This window comes from Cyprinus carpio, unplaced genomic scaffold (assembly GCF_018340385.1).
Source record: "Cyprinus carpio isolate SPL01 unplaced genomic scaffold, ASM1834038v1 S000006482, whole genome shotgun sequence".
NCBI lineage: Eukaryota > Metazoa > Chordata > Actinopteri > Cypriniformes > Cyprinidae > Cyprinus > Cyprinus carpio.
Genome location: NW_024879157.1, coordinates 55,319 through 72,020, shown reverse-complemented (window position 1 = coordinate 72,020; position 16,702 = coordinate 55,319). Strand labels below are relative to the sequence as shown.

Genomic DNA, 16,702 nt, shown 5'->3' with positions numbered 1-16,702 from the left:
GACATTTTTGTGAGCTCACATTCGCACAATGGTTGTTTGATGGTGTAATTGCAGCGTAAGGCTAGTTTAGAAAACGCAATGTGCTGTTAGCGATCTGACACGGTTATATAATTAGTGTGAATTTCGCAGTCAAGCATCCGCCGTTCGCTGTTAAACGTGCGAGAGTGCATGATTTCTTACCTGCTTGGGTTGGGTGAAGTTGACGTGCACCAGCCATTGCTCTTGAGACTTCACGTCCTTGGCCTTAATCTCCAAGCTCCGCCCCTTCTCCTGGTCAGAGAGCTGCAGGGTTCGCGCTGCGACAACCGTCCCGTCCGGCCTCTATCCGGAAATCCCGCAGGGTCTCCGCTCTCAAAACCGCAAACCCAGAACCTTCTGCCACAGTCAAAGACGAAATCCATCTGCAAAAGAGAGAGAAGTGGGTGGACTGAGTGCAGGCTCGCCTTTGTTTTTAAACTGCAAACATCTTTTTTTTACAAACAAGCACACAGGAATTCACATTCCACTCCTCTGCAAGGGAATAAATTGTTTTTTACTTGAAAAGTGAGGACAAGGAGAGCGAGAGATGGAAAGTGTGCACTGACAGAGAGAGAGAGATCGAGAATAAAGCAGGGAAAAGAGAGAGGAGAGATGGTAAGGAAAGGAGAGCAGGTTACAACTTTCTGAAAGCTAATCCTGCATTATTCTTATCTGAGACATCCCCTGCAGGCCCCAGGTGTGCTGAGGGACGGAGGAACAGAGAACAGGAGCAAGGAGACAAAGAGAGGAGAGACGAGGCTGACGGGGAGGGAAAAAGGGAGTGGAGCGAACAAACTGAGTAAAAAGCAGAGTTTGTAGCGGTATCTGCGGCAACGCACTGGGGGGAATCGCCATTAGGAAGTACAAGACATAACCAAGATGCATTGTGTCTACCTTTATTATGCCGCAACCCCTTAGGAAAACACAGGACAGACAATTAAACGACCAGAAACTGCAAGAGACGACGGGTTACGCTCTTCTTATCAGGGACGCCAATTGGTTTGCCGCGCGAGCCTCGTATGGGCTCATTTGTCTGACCATTGTCATCTTTTAAGCAGAAAACGGGCCAGCTCTCATTATCGGATTCCAGGTGGCCACGCGCACTGATTATCGCCAAGTGTGTAACGTGACACGGTTATAGATGCCAAGAGGACCATACGATTTACTGACAGGGAGTCATGTTACTGTTCATCAGTCTGTCTGGGACATGAAAACTATTAATAAAAAACAACTGTAAGCACATAAGCGTGGGTGTGATGGGATACTTCAATTTTGGCCACATGCATACACCGGTAAATATGCATTATCCCTTGCATATTATTTAACAAGACGGTTACACGACTAAGCACTGAAATATACATGAAAATGTAATGGAGGCAGATAAGAGTCATTGGCATGGGTTATAGCTATTAATAGCATGTCAAATTGTAAAACAAATGATCTCACAAGGCTATCACAGAAATTTGGACAAATACTTTTAAAATGATGTTCCCAATATTCCATTCTCCAAATAACCTCTGACATCATATTTTATCAGATAATAACACTTCACATTTTTGCACACAATTACCGTCTGCGGGTCCTTGTGTGTGTGCAGGCCAAAAACACACACAGAAGTGACCTATATAAAACTAGTCGCAGATCCCAACCAACTGAACTCTAATGTGCCTTTACTCTTTTCAGTGAATTTAAAAACTACCCCTGTGCCCCGAGTTGTAGCCCAAAGTTATGCAATCTTAGTGGACATAGAAAAATCTTAAATTCCTTATTCTGTCTTCAACACGACCAAAGACCGATTACATTCCCAGTCTGCAAATCCAATATAACAATTGTTTTTAATAGACTTTACCAGCATTAGCCGAGCTCCCCACTTCTTTCCATAGGGCAGGCCCTGGGATCTTTATAATAAAAACCCCCTCCCACCTGATTGGCAGCGAATGTAAATCAAGGCTTTCTGACTCTGCATGAATCGTGAATCCAGGACATCTGTATCGACACACAGCGTCTACAAAAAACTATACACATTGTGCGCCTCAGGATAGTAGTCACCCCCTGCCCTCCTGAAACATTACATTGTACCCTTTCGTCCTTCCTGCGCCATGCTTCTATCCAAAGTGACTTTTCTACCAAGTGAGGACACTAGCTATGCACTCAAAAACTCACCAACACACAAGTAGCAAACAATCACGTCGCCACAGCCGTTGCGGTGCCAATATAAACCTCCCCTGGCCAGGGGTACCCCCTCTCTCTTAATCTCTATACCTGTATGATTTCTTATCTCTCTATATCTATTTCACCACTACTTATAAGAAAGCGATCTAGTATTTTTATATTTTTGTAGTTTTTTTTTTTGGGTTGTTCTGACGACTGGTCTAAGCTTCTCGGATTGGCGTTGGATTGCATTGCATGGATGTGTCGTCCTCCGGCACAAGTTGAAGCTCATGTCATACGTTGGTGGAAACGCTTCTTGTTTTTTTGTTTTCTCTACTATTCAATGTCAATAACCAAGGGATGCCAAAGCCATATTTTTCCTTTTCTCCATGGAAATTTCATCCTTTCTCGTCACCAGAGAGGACCCTTCCCCAGCGAGCACAGGCTGAATTTTAGCTCGCATAGGTGGTTTTTCCCACCCATATGCTTTCAGTCCGTGTGTGACTGTTGTGTGTGTGTGCATTGTTGTTGGCGAGTTGGGTTGGCTTCTTCGCTCAAAAGCACATGTGAGCGGTTTAAACCGCTGATTTTCCTCGTATAGCAATTAGGCAGGTTTGTAGGTAAATTACACCTTTCACTCTTGTTACTCCTATTTCTCATGTGGACCTACTCAGGCTGACCCAGTAGGCTAAAATACATCGCTTGCACTATTAGTAGGACATGGCAACAATAAGGAGACCGTTATTACCGCTTATTAGCTAAACGCCCTGCGGACAGGGGGTGCGCCATTATTATGTTTATGATGTTAATCTTGGTAGTCCGTCGTCCTTGCAGGACTTGCGTGTTAAAAGTGCTCCTATGTTGTTTATTTTTTGTTTCTTCCACCTTCCAAGGAAGACTCGTTCTAGCCCCGGCACAAAGGGTCACCATCACAGAGTCATGGCATTTAACGTAACGCGATTATTGCACTGACGGAACAAGATGTGTCCGCCTCCAGCAGGCTCTCCCTTCTTTGAGGTCGGTGCTTGTGGTTGTGTTGTGTGTTTGTCTCAGTTAACCTGTCGTAAGTGCACAGAGTACGTTTTATTAGCTGGGTGCATCCGTTTTGCCTGCAGCTGCATTTTCTCGTGCAGTTGTCATGAGGATGGGGGGAGGGTGTCTGTTGTCGAAAGTGCTATATGTCTACCGCGCGTCTCCTTCCATCCTGAGGCTCCTCTTTCTACGGATGAATTAAACCGAGAGCGCCGTGTTCTTTCGCGTCTTTACTCTATCGCAAACTCTGCCCAACTCGGCTACGCCGCCGTAAAGCACAAGCCACATACCAATCACGTCTTGCAAGGTAAACACCCCTACGGCAAAACCGTTGGCACGTGATTTAAATTTCACACGGGTCATTAATGTAAGCCAGGCGTTTGCTAAAAAATCATTAATTCATTTACATCGAGGATAGCTGCATGTGTTTCTCCCCCCCCTCAAAACCCTGAGCCCGTTAGGGCTCCTTCCCCACCCGCCCATTGATTAGGATAAAATTCTACTTTTCTTATACCAACCAGTGTTGCCTATTCGGTTCCCCTGTGTGAACATGATAATCTCCTCACACTCCGTTGCCCCCCCCCGTACTTAACAGAAATTTATGGTCTTTGGTGATTATTTGTCGTTAGTATTGATGATTGCGAGGAGGCACACTCAACATAATACGTAGTCGCCTTGGTTGCTCCCCCAATCAGTTTTTTTTTGGGCCAAAAAAGTTCTTGACTGCTTCTGTGCTTGAACTGATACGTTAGTAGCGCAATGATACTGGTTGTTGTGATTTTTTTTGGGCCATTTTTTATTAAAGCTATTTATTTGTTCTGTCCCTTATTTCTTGTGCAGAGGGCTTGTTGGAGAATTGATGATTCCCTCATCTTATGGGTTTGCCTGGCACTGACAAATGAGATGGAAAAAACATTTGTCAACGATGCTAAATGGCAAGCTGGAGATTAGGAGGCGTTGCTATGCGTCAAGGATGCGTGTTTGTGTGTGTGTGAGAAGGTGATCAGACCACCCACAGCCCCATGTTTGTGAGACGCAAGACGAGAGTCAGATGTGCCCTCACTATGTCTCCTCAAAATTCACCCGAATGAGTTTTAAGAGGCATGACTTGAAGGGGACAACTGTCAAACCTGTAGCTGTTATTTTCCTTTGAGGAGCACGAAAAGTACAAATCTTTTTCGCAATTCTTGTCCTACACCGCACTGGATTGTAACCAGAGGCTTGTCAAGCTCCACAAAGCATCAAAAAAAAAAAACAACACAATAAAAACGATCAGCATATGATATCTGTTTACCATATTCCAACTTTCTGAAGGAAATTACACAGCTTTATGTGATTGACAGACTGACAAGTCGTTATTCAGGTCATTTCCCAGAAGCCTCCCAACTCGCAATGTGTGGACCATGACCAACAAACACACAAGGACTTTCAGTGAATTAATTTGACTCAGCACGCCTGGAAATGCTGTTCTAGTATGGACATGGTGGTATAGCTGCATAACAACTGTTTATTTTTCATGCTCAAAACAACAAAAAAACATAACAAAAAACTAATATCCACATCCAGGTTTGAAAATTCATATTTTTCCAAACCATCACAACTGAAGACCGGCCCATGCGGCACACATTGAAGCTTAATGTGCTCTGTAAGCTATCTCTTTCTGCCATTCGCCTTTCGCATAACAATACATTTTACCAGTCCCCGTTATTCCTCCCAACGGGGACTCTTGTTTTGTTTAATACGAGCCAGCTTCAACGGTACAATCTTTGAGTAACAGCCAGACATACATGAGTTGCATTATATGTTAAGGGAAAAATCATTATTTGTTTGTGTTTAGTTCCCCACCCCCATGAAAGAACGTAAAATACCTGTTTTTAATTCCCGCGTTTGGGTTTTCATGCTCTCTGAGTACATGTATGAGTATTCCTGTGAAAAGAATTCCGATAGATGTGGCCACTTACCGATCCCACTCTGCCCTGCGCAACGCTGTCTTTTGTATATCCTGCCCATATTTCCGCCCTGTGCGCCTTCCGGCTACCCCGCGCGTTTTTCTACGGGTGAGCTTCCTCTACGGCAACCATCGGTAGCTGAAGGTCCAGATCATAAGAGACACGTCCCCGCCCGGGAATAGCGCATGATGAAGAGAGCTATAATGGTGACCTCGTATGCACTTCCCTCATCCACCAAAGAATGGCAAACACAAAAAGAAAAGACAACATTCACAAACACACCTTTAACACAGACTGAGAAAAGTGCCACCGAAATGGAGGGCGAACTAAATTCAACCTTACAATAAAACCAATAGGTGCGCATTAAAATGTTAGAGCTTTTCAGCTCATGTAAGGGATTTCACTTATCTCTTTTGGAAACTATATGCACAAATATGTAGATCTATAATGAGCCAATGGCTATTGATAGGTGCGCCAAAATGATATAATGGTGCAATAACAGCTGCTTTTAGGTGTTCCCTCTGTGTAATGTGAATCACTTAAGCGTTTGATACCAAAGTAGCCAATAACAACATATATATCTACTCGCCTACATGAGGTTTGCCCCTCAAACAAGCGAGGAGTTAACATATAGACAGAGACTATGACATCGCCACCTTAATAAGACTTCTCTCGTCTCTATTCCTCATTTGTTCAGATGTATACTTTAGATATTTAAAATGAACATGGTTGAATCTAACGGTTGATTAAGTTCGCTCAATCTCAACGTGTAAATGACCTCCTGATCACATGCACATGCATGCCCTGCCTAAACATAACTATGTTGTAGACAGAAGTACAGCGACAGATTACACTGCCTTTGTATCGCCACACTATAGGTGAATGTCAGTGTAACAGATAATGATTTATTTAATTCATCCACAGGACTGGGAGATTTGTATATTTTTGTATGGTCACTAACAAAAAGCGCATTCAGCTGCAGATCAGGTAAGTATTCATCTTTTTTTTGGTCTTTACTTTTCCACCACCTAGAACACAACACATTTTATTTTAAAAAAACATACTATATGGGATTGTCATTAAAATAACTGTTTCAAATAAAAAACAATGCAGCTCTTGTTGTGTATATTAAAACATGTAATGTAACTCCATTAAATGTTTTCTTTCAAATGAAATAAAATAACAAAAACTAATTATATTGTATATTAAAAAGTTTAATGTAAAAAAAAAAAAAAAAAAAAACCTATATTATATCTAAACTGATAGATACAAATCTATATTGTATATTATAAAATGTAATTCAACTCCAATAAACTTAAAAAATTGACCTTAAAATAGAATAAAAATATAAACTCAGTAGTGGTGTTTCATATGTAGCGTTATGTAACTTTAACACCTGTAAAATGTTTACAATTTTCCACACATTTCATAACAGTGCTTCTAAGACAACTCATTCTTGCAATTTCTACATATTGTTGAGCCCTGGGAGCCATGTCTGCACCACAGTATTACATGGTATTTTTAAAGTACTTTGCAGTAATACTTTGTGCTAATCTAATTATTACCATGTAAAATAACCATATGATATTCCACTATTACCATCTACAATCCTGATCCCGTCACTGCACCATAGTAGCACACCAGTCTATTTCTGATATCGGGTCCAGGTTTGGTTACTCGCTGCTGGACAACGCTGCACAACTCATCATTTGAATATTTTGGATATTTACATACAAATCTGAGTTTTGACAAATGCTGTGCCCCTAGCAGGTGTGTAGATATGTTGTTGTACACAATGTGGATGCTTAAACATGCCAACATAAAACGCAGAAATTACATGAACTCTGTCCGGCCTATACCTCACACTGTCCAGCTTCATAAATACCAATACAGCAGACACTCCAAAAACAGACCACAAATAAAAATGTGTGGCATACCATGAATGCAGTGAAAAAACCTCTTTTTTTATTCTTGGCATTCACGAAGGATAATCCCGTAGTCACCAGACAAACATCTCGATTGTATTCAGTCGCCTCTAATGGCACTAAGGGCCTGTTTACAATAGGTTATTTTTTCAATCACAAATTTTCATAGCGACGCCGCCCAGTTCTCGCATGTGTCGTTTGTGTATGTACGCATGAAGCGTGCGATGTCATTTTAACCTCTGGACTTCGCTAGATTGGTGGTGTCTGCGACAGGATGAGTCGGATTGTTCTTAGCAATGAGAGTTATGGATCCTCCGCCATCAGAATGCCACAAACATCTGTTACTTAATTAGCGGTAGAAATACAGAGCACCCACTAATCTACAGACCCACACACACCCCACACACGCACACATGCAACGCAAGTATGGCCAGGGGTCGCCACGCGGCCAGACACCTCCGCATCACTTTTAATGAGGCCTAAAACAGGCAGCGAATTCCTTTAGTGATGACCTCTGCAAACACATAAATAACTGTGTGTTTGGCAATAATACTCTGACACACCAAAGCTGCTATTTAAGGCCTCTGTCGTTTACCTGACACGCACAGTCTCTGGGCTTTTAAAAAATGCAAGCCAGCCGCTTTTAAACCAGCACACTGTCAGCACTTCCATCACTTCACCAGTAACCAGGAAATAGAAATTTTTCAAACACAGTCGGACCAATGTCACTAGCTAATGCGCCTCCATCTTTCTGAGGCTAATCTCAAACATTATAAACATTTAGGCCAAATTAATTGCATTAGAGCTCATAACAGAGCAATAATTTCATTATTACATGGTGTTGTAGACTTTCACTTGTATTTTCTCCTTTTTAGAAAAAATTGCACTATTCACATGGCGCCTTTTAGAATGTGTGATCATGTGTTTGAAACCCCCAGATAAGTCTTTTGTGGACAATGTTTGGCCTATGTGGGGATGCTGAATGGGTCACATAAACTGTTCTTGTGTCAATGAGACGGGACGTACTGTTGCAACCCTTCTTCCCTGTGCTCCGTGGACCTACACGTAACACACATTAAAGTACTCACCATTTAATACAATCATGAAAATGTGAAAAAGTGATTGTATTAAATGTGCAGTTAGGATTAGGGATTTCAGAAAAGCCATACATAAGATACACTATTAACCATATTCACAACCCATTTAAGTGTGGTTAATGAGGGTATGTTGGCGTGTTGCAAACAGAACCGTTCAGCAGGCGATTATGCCCTGGGCCAGGATATATCTTAGTATTTTGATTGGATCCTGCCAAGGTGAAAACATTGCTTAACTTTATGATATATATCTTAAGATTATTTTGCAACTGGCCTTGGGAATGTTTCAAAAGGTGGAATAAGGCTAGCATGTAGAGATCATTGCACATTTCTTTTCACACTGAGGACCTTTACTGATAGATGTAGTTTTGACTTCATGTTGTCTTTTTTTAAAGCAGCTCTCTGTGGCTGTTACTTAAAGTGTGGTCGGGGTACTGTAGTTGATCTGAAGTAAGGAATAACCAAGACTGTAGTTGAATGTATAGGAAACGGTTCCACTGACAAACCATATTGATCTGAATATAAATCTGTCCCCTCTCAATTGACACTATGGTGTCACAGCCCTGATTCTGCTTGAGGAGCAGAAGCACAACGAGAGAGCATGGTCTGACAGTGACACAAAAGAAAATACATTGATCTACTGCAGGTATTAACCAGCACAAAGCACTGCATAGCATGAATGGACATCGTTACCAAGACGGCCACTAGCGCAGGAATTCAGGGAGAGGTTCTATGTATAGTCGTTCAGTAACAAAGGGAGCCGAAAGATAAATAAATGGACAAAAAAAAAAAATTGTACATGTTGATCCAAAAATAACACAGACAGGTTTCCATCCCCATTTGACCAATGGAATTTCCATGACTGACAATTATTCGGTTCCCTTCGACTTATCTTTTAAACCAAACAAAATCTATTCACTCAAATTTGTGTCTCAATATCTAGCTACATGGCCCAGAATCATTCTAAAAATATCGAACTATAGAAATATATTAAGAAATTACCATGAATTAATATAAAGTATCTATAATAGTACATTTATTTAATAATATACAGTTATTCTTCATGACATTTTACGGCCTGGAAAACCACACATTTAAAATATTGTGAGTCCTCCAGACCAGTAAAGTTACCCTTTAAAAAAGATCAGTACATAAAATACTTTTGAGGACTAACATTTACTGGGTCGTTGTGAACCTGCAAACACATACTCCTATCAAGTGTGCAGAGTTTCTGAGTGTGGAATGCATGGTAAGGCCACAGGAATCATTAAATGGAGGTTGATGGAGGAGGAGGGGATTATAGAGGATTCAAGATTATGTGGGTGTGAGTGATGGAAGACTCCCTCGGGTTTCAGTAACGCTGACCACTGTAATCGCTCCTTCATTGTGTGACTGACAGGAAATAAAAAACAGCAAATAATTGCAAAACATCTGCACTTCATCTCGCAGTGCTGAACGCAGATGATACTGTAATTTACCAAGATGATCTCAACAAACCCAACTCTGTTTTGAGTTTTTGAAACAGCACTGTGTGTTAATTTATCTGACTGCCTGTGGTAGTACACCTTGCTAAAAACAGTCACTTTAATCTATGACAGATTTTTATAATCTTCCTCTTCTAAAAAAAACATCCCAGTATTTTTTGTATGTACCTCTGTTTGTCCGTGCGTGTTTTCACGGGACTTCTTTCAATCCGTATTAGAAAGCACAGATTGAAAAAGCAAACTGCACAAACAAACGAAACAAAAGCAGGATAGACTTCCTCAAATCTTGAGTTACTGGAAAACAATAGTGATTTGAGCTCAAGGCCCTGATTAAATTTATAGTGCGTGTGTAGCATGTGTGTTGGGCATCCGGGCGTTATTGGTTTAAAAGGTCTTCCTCTTTGATATCTTCATCTGACACACAGAAGCCGAGGATGAGGGCGTGCAGTAAAACCTCACTGGAGTCAATAAACGGGTACGTTCACACAGACAAACACCACGCACAAAGAAAAACTGTAACCCAAAACCGGAAAAAACATTGTTGTGTAGAATCACCGGTAAACCCTAAGGGGGGGGGGTCAATACTGGGTTGCGTGGTGTATGGCGAAACTTCTGCCGTAGAATCTCCGATGAGGGCCAAATACGATGCAAACAAAATTGTGAACGAACCCCGTTGCGCGATTTGCACACTCGGATGTGGTGAGGGTTGAAGTATTGATTTTGGCAAGCAGAAATCCATAACGCGTCCTTGTTCATAACAGATGCCCATTAGATCCCTGCAGTTCAGAGAGAAACATCCATATAAGAAGATAACAATTGAGCCAAAAATGTTTTTGAACAGGGTGTGCGAGGAAGTGAGTACCCGTCCTCAGGTGTGTTTAATGATACAGGCAGGGGACTGTGTGAAACGTGACTCCAGCGAAGCCTACAGAGTTTTTCAAATACGCGTGTGCACACACTACAGCGCAAAATGAGCAATGGAGGATCGTCTTTCATTATCGACGCTCCTCTGTGAGACACCGTGCGATACCTTTTAAGGCAAGGGAGGGTGTATGCTGACTACAAAATGCTAAAAGCAAATCAAATAATCATGCAGAAGGTAGGTCAAAAGTAATGCATGTGCCTGAACAGGTGTTGTTTCTAATACTAGAGTGCAGAAATACATAACCCATAGTGCATCAGATAGCAGACTGGAGTGTAATGAGATTTGACGAGTTGTACAGGCACTGACCCAGATAACCAAGCCCCCAATGGATAAGTCTGTGTGGAGCGTGAACGCATTTCGATTTGCCTTTCACGGAGTTGTCTGGAATAAAGTTACAACATGCTTTTCCTTTTAGAGCTGGACTTAACGCATCCTCTGTTAGCAGAAGAAACGAACGCATTTGATGTCTGTTAGCATAAGTGTGTTTCAGCTCTGTGTGTGAATGGTGACAGCTGTAGAGACAGTGGGATATAGTGTTGCGGACAAAGGGCGGACTTAGTACTTTGATACTGTGTGCGAGTGCTGGGAGGTGTGGGGGTGTGTGTGAGGATTATCGCCAACCGAGCAGAAGAAAAATAAGCAAGAGAGAATATTCATCATTTCTCAAATTACATAACTATGTGCAGATGTAACACGCAGCTAAAACTCTCAAAAATCCCTCCTGGACAAGCATACGCTTTTGATTTGTAAGTGGACGTCAAAGATTCTCCGGCTCTGTGCGGTCACATTCTGCGCCTGGCTAGTTTTCTGTTGAAAAACCTCAGGAACACAATAGTCCCTGCTCAACCGAGCTCAGTCAAATGGGACGACATTCGCCAGGTGCCTAGCGCCATGCTGGTCGCCCCCCTGACAACCCCAAGGCTCCAGCTTGGGAGCAAAAAGGGAAGGGTTTTGCAAAGGGCGGAATAGTGTTTCATTGCAGCCGCATGCTCTGCACAAAACACCTCCCCCAGTGCTCGTAAAACAATGCCGGCCATGGTCAAATCAAGCGGCAACGCCCAAGGAATCAATATGTGGCCAATAAATCTCGCCCATCGAGGGAAGCCCAACATTCTCACCTCTCTGGCCCTATGGGAAACATTGTAATAATTTTTTTGCATCCGCAACGCTCGGACAGCACAGATATTGTGAGGATTTACATTGCAGCACATGGGCGGCGCCGTATTAACCGTATCATTCACACAGGTATTGTGAAAATAAAAAGACGGAAAGATGCTAGCGGAATAAAAGTGGGGGGCTCAGAAAAGGGGGCCACGGAGAAACGTAACAAAAGACACAAAAGTTGTTTCCTTTGAGAAATGGCCTGAGTGTAAAAAACTGCGAGAGTCGTACACTAGTAAACGATTGCTTCAAAGGAAAGGCTGAGGACAATACAACAACAAGACAAGAATAATCCGGATGAGGACAAGCCGTGGGGAGATTGAGAAAAGAGAGAGAGAGAGAAAACGGAAGGGAGACAGTGAACGAGATGATTTCCAGCGCTGTACAGTTTTCAGATGGGCCCCTCAGAGGAAAGCTGACTCAAGGTCCCAGCTGTTCTTTTTCCAGACAGTGACACTGAATTGGTGATTTATAATGCCAAAAACCATAACAGTACGGCTTATCTAAGTCTTAATTTTGAGAACTTCTGTAATAAACAGAACCCAAATTCACTGCAAATCTTCCCTTCAACTGAAGCTCACAAAAGTCAGGTCACATTGTGGCCATCTTAGAAACCCCAACAATATTGGGTATTAACAGATAAACAGGAAATACATAAATGTAGGGAAAATGTAGAACATGTATTAATATATGTTAATATATGTTTGTTCATGTTAAAACTGTGTAATCCAATTTGATATGCAATTCAAAAATGTCAGTCTTAAGTTCAGGCCAAAATATGGCAACATGCACCTTTTATTTATTTATTTTTTATTTTTTTGTGCTTTTTGATGTTTAACATTAAAAACACCATCCACTGTCAAGAGCTGCTTGTCCATTCTGCTTAACATCTCCTTTGTGTTTCACTTAAGAAAGAAAATAACACTGGTTTGGCTGTCACCAGACTAAGTAAATTATTTTTTGGGTGAACTACTGCTTTATGCTGGAGAACAGAAGTCACATGAGCCGGTCCAATTATCACCTCCTGCACCCTAACTCCTGCGCCAGCTATGTCTTTTCTCATTAAACACCAGAGAAATCATTTTTAATCGCCATTCCTTCCTCCCGGTTGTGTGTGTGTGCGTTTAAAAAAAGCGGACCCATATCGGGCACAGCTTCGATCCATTGTCCCTGTATTAAGGTCATGCTAGCTTTACCCTGATCCAAATATATCCCTCCATCTTACGGGAAAACGCAAAGAATTCCACTTCACACTCTCTCCCCTCGCTTAGCTGCTGAGCACACACCTAAATTGGTGAGCGAGCTGATAGCAGAAGCAGAGGTGTGACGAGAAGGGGAATGAGAGGACGAGTGTAATAATGAGGGGATGAGAGCATTCGTTTGAAGTGAAGATGGACACATGCCAGTCCAGCTGTCCCCACTATGATGAAGGCTATCCTAACTCCTGTAAAAACACATACACACACACACACTTAGACGGAGGGGGAAAAATTACGAATTTGTCTGAGACATACCAATCTAGGCTTATCCTGATTGTCGGGGGCTTGAGGGTAGGGGGTACTTGCAGCTGTCAACCAGTGGGCTCTGATGGCATACATCCATATATATACACACACACATGCATATGTGCAAAACGGAAATCCAGTGTTGTTGTCAAATGCCATTAGGACAGGATTAACCCGTCGTTCACCATTATTGAATAAATGGCGTGAATAGCTCGCACACTCATGCACAATAACGTCTACGGCTGTAACCCTTTATGGATGAAGATTAGAATAACTCAAATACTGCTCAGATTAGGGGTGAGGGGAGGTGTTTTGGACGGGTGGCGAGACGGAGACAGGATAACGTCTGCAGGGTTCACTGGAATGTGTGTGAATTTGAAAAGAAGTGCGTCGACTTGCATTCTTCACGTCTGCGGTAGCCGTATGCGCCACAAGTCAAGGTAACATAAACACTAATAAAGCATTAAAGGAGCTCCTGCCAGGCATTTTAAACCATCCAACAAACACACACACACACACACACACACACACACACACACACACACACACACACACACACACACACACACACAACCGCTTCAGAGACTCAACACTAATCAAAGAGTGTGTGTCCCATATCTTCCCTCTGCAGTATGGGAGAAGGAGAGATTTGGCAGAGCATGAAATAGACCACAGCCATAGGCGCTCTGATCTATACACACACACACACACACACACACACACACACACACACACACACACAAAACAGACACTGGGAGAAAAGCATCGCTCTTTTCAGTGGGCTGTTTTAGCACTGTGGTGTTTTGTTTATGAGTACTATGAATCATTGGGTTGGTATTGATGACATCATAATTGGCCTTGCCATGTAATTGCGACACTCTAACAGGATTCAGGAGGATTCATACATACATCACAGCCACCATCTAAAATCAACAAGAAACACAGTAAATCCAGTCATTTGTTTCTGTCCATTTTTGTCCTGTCTAAACAGTTTTCTTTCATGTAATGTGAAACACACACACACACACACACACACACACACACACACACACACACACACACACACACACATAAACTAGTTAACTAGATAAAAATATTTAAAACTTGGTTAAATAGTTATTCATATATTATTTGTTATATACATATTATTTAGTAATATTCATAAATTCACAACCTCATCTAGTTTTTTATTTTATTTTATTGTCTCATCACTCAAAATCATATTATTATTATTATTATTATTATTATTATATTATATCATATTCTATGCATATTATATGAAAAAAATATGTTGTATACATATATAAAACTAATACAAATCAAATATAATTCTTCTTCTTCTTAATAATAATAATAATAATAATATAGAAAAAAAAACTAGATGAACTAGTCCTCACTAACTGACTAGTTGGTTCTTGGACTAGTTGACCATCTTGTTTTTAAACCTTGACTGTGCTCTGCATTCCACTCCAGCATTTGGATCAAACCTTCATATCTCTCAATCATCCTCTCCCCCGAAAGCCCCTGCCTTGGCCTGATGATTGAAACCAGACTTCAGTGTAGTTCAGCCACCCCCGCATTCTCCCAGGCGCTCCAGCACCCAGTCACCTCTCGGCATGCACCCAACCGCAAACTCCAGGCATGTGGGAGGGTCAGCGGCGCTGACCAGTGTATGTGTGTGTGGGAGAGATCGTGAGCAGTGGGCTTCTGAACCATGGGCTCTGTTTAGCAGCGGTCAGTCAATCATGACACATTGTGGTCCGGACCCACAAAAACAGCCTTTTACAGCCAGTGCTGCATAAATACGAACTCAAACACGCTCAGAAACAGCGAGAGTCGCGATCCGATGGAGATCTCTTAGGCTCACCGCGTAACCACACTATGATTAGCATAAATGCCATATAATTACCCGTTTCCTGCAGTTAAACACCATTACTGCATAAATGATGTCAATGCCTTCTGTTCAACAATCAATAATCCTCTGAGTATGAAAACTCAAACCACACCCAAGTTCCCCTCTTTTCTCCTCTGTTTCTCTCTCTCCACCCCTCCTCTCCCCTCGATCCAATATGGTCAGCACAGTGGGAAGGAATCCATCATTACTAAGGAAACTAGGGCATCCCGTATGAACTTGCGTAGTCGTTTTAAAAGCATGTGTGTGAGTGCTTGTGTATGCGTGTGAGAAATAAAGTCAAGAGCAAAATTAGAGACAACAGAGTTTTTGGGTCACCTGACCTCTGACAACAAAAAAAGCCTGAGAAGAGAATGAAATCAGCCAGTTGCCATGACACCAAAGCACCCAATAATAATCCCTCAACAGTCAAAAGGGGCTTACGTGTGCATGAGAGACAGATAGAAAAGGACAGAATGACTTGATGTTGTTTGCTTACCGTTCCAACACCCTCAAGTAGCCTTAAAAAAAAAAGACTCAACAACAAAGACGGCCCCGAGCCCAGTGGGAGAGTCCTCTCAGGCCAGTTAACAGGACAGTCACTTGCTCTATTGGCCCACTGTTACACTGTCACAACACATTAAAAAAATTATTTGTTGTTATGCCTTTTGTGTGTGTGTGAGATGTACTGAGCATTGTTGAACTCTGCTGATTTTAATGTCAACTTTTTATTATTTCATTTAAAATATTACATTCAATTATATTAAATATAAAAAGAATTGTATAAACAGTTTATTATTATTAAATAAAATGCATTTTATTTATAAATATTTACATTCATATATTCATATATTTTATATTAATATTTTTCTAACACATTTAAATATGTCACCAAGTTAATGCTATGGCTTGTGGTAGTCTTACACAAGTTAGAATGGGCTAAAAATGATAAACAAATCAGTTTTCCATTTTTTATTAACTATATTGTTAAATTAAATAAAGATTTTTTTATTAAATATGTTATATGTAATAAACATAATATTAAAATATGATATATTTATATTTCATATTCATATTTTATAGTTTATTTATATTTAATTGTAATAAATTATATTTAAGATAAATATATTAAAATATTTAATTTTTAAATTTATATTTTATATCATATTTTATAGTACATTCAGATTTAATTATAAGAAATTGTATATTTTACGTTTTCTTAAATATGTAGGCAGGTAATGCTACGACTCTTGACAACATTTTCCATGTTTTTAAAATTATTTTATTAAAAATTGTAAATATTAAAAATTAAACTATATATATATATTTATATATATATATATATATATATATATATATATATATATATATATATATATATATATATATATATATATATACTACATTTGTTGCTCATAATCTAAATTATATAATATTTTTATATTATATAATTTTTTTTTCATAAAATACATTTATTTTACTATTTTTTAATACTGCTGTTTTAAAAAATGCTAAAAACAGAAAACTTATTTATGGTGGGGCCTGCGAAAAAATGTTGGCAGGCCGA

The 16,702-nt window shown here is 40.6% G+C and overlaps 1 pseudogene; it reads right to left on the bottom strand.

Annotated features, from left to right (window-relative positions):
• LOC122143684 overlaps positions 1-16,702 on the bottom strand; it is a 46,091-nt pseudogene that overhangs the window by 19,343 nt on the left and 10,046 nt on the right.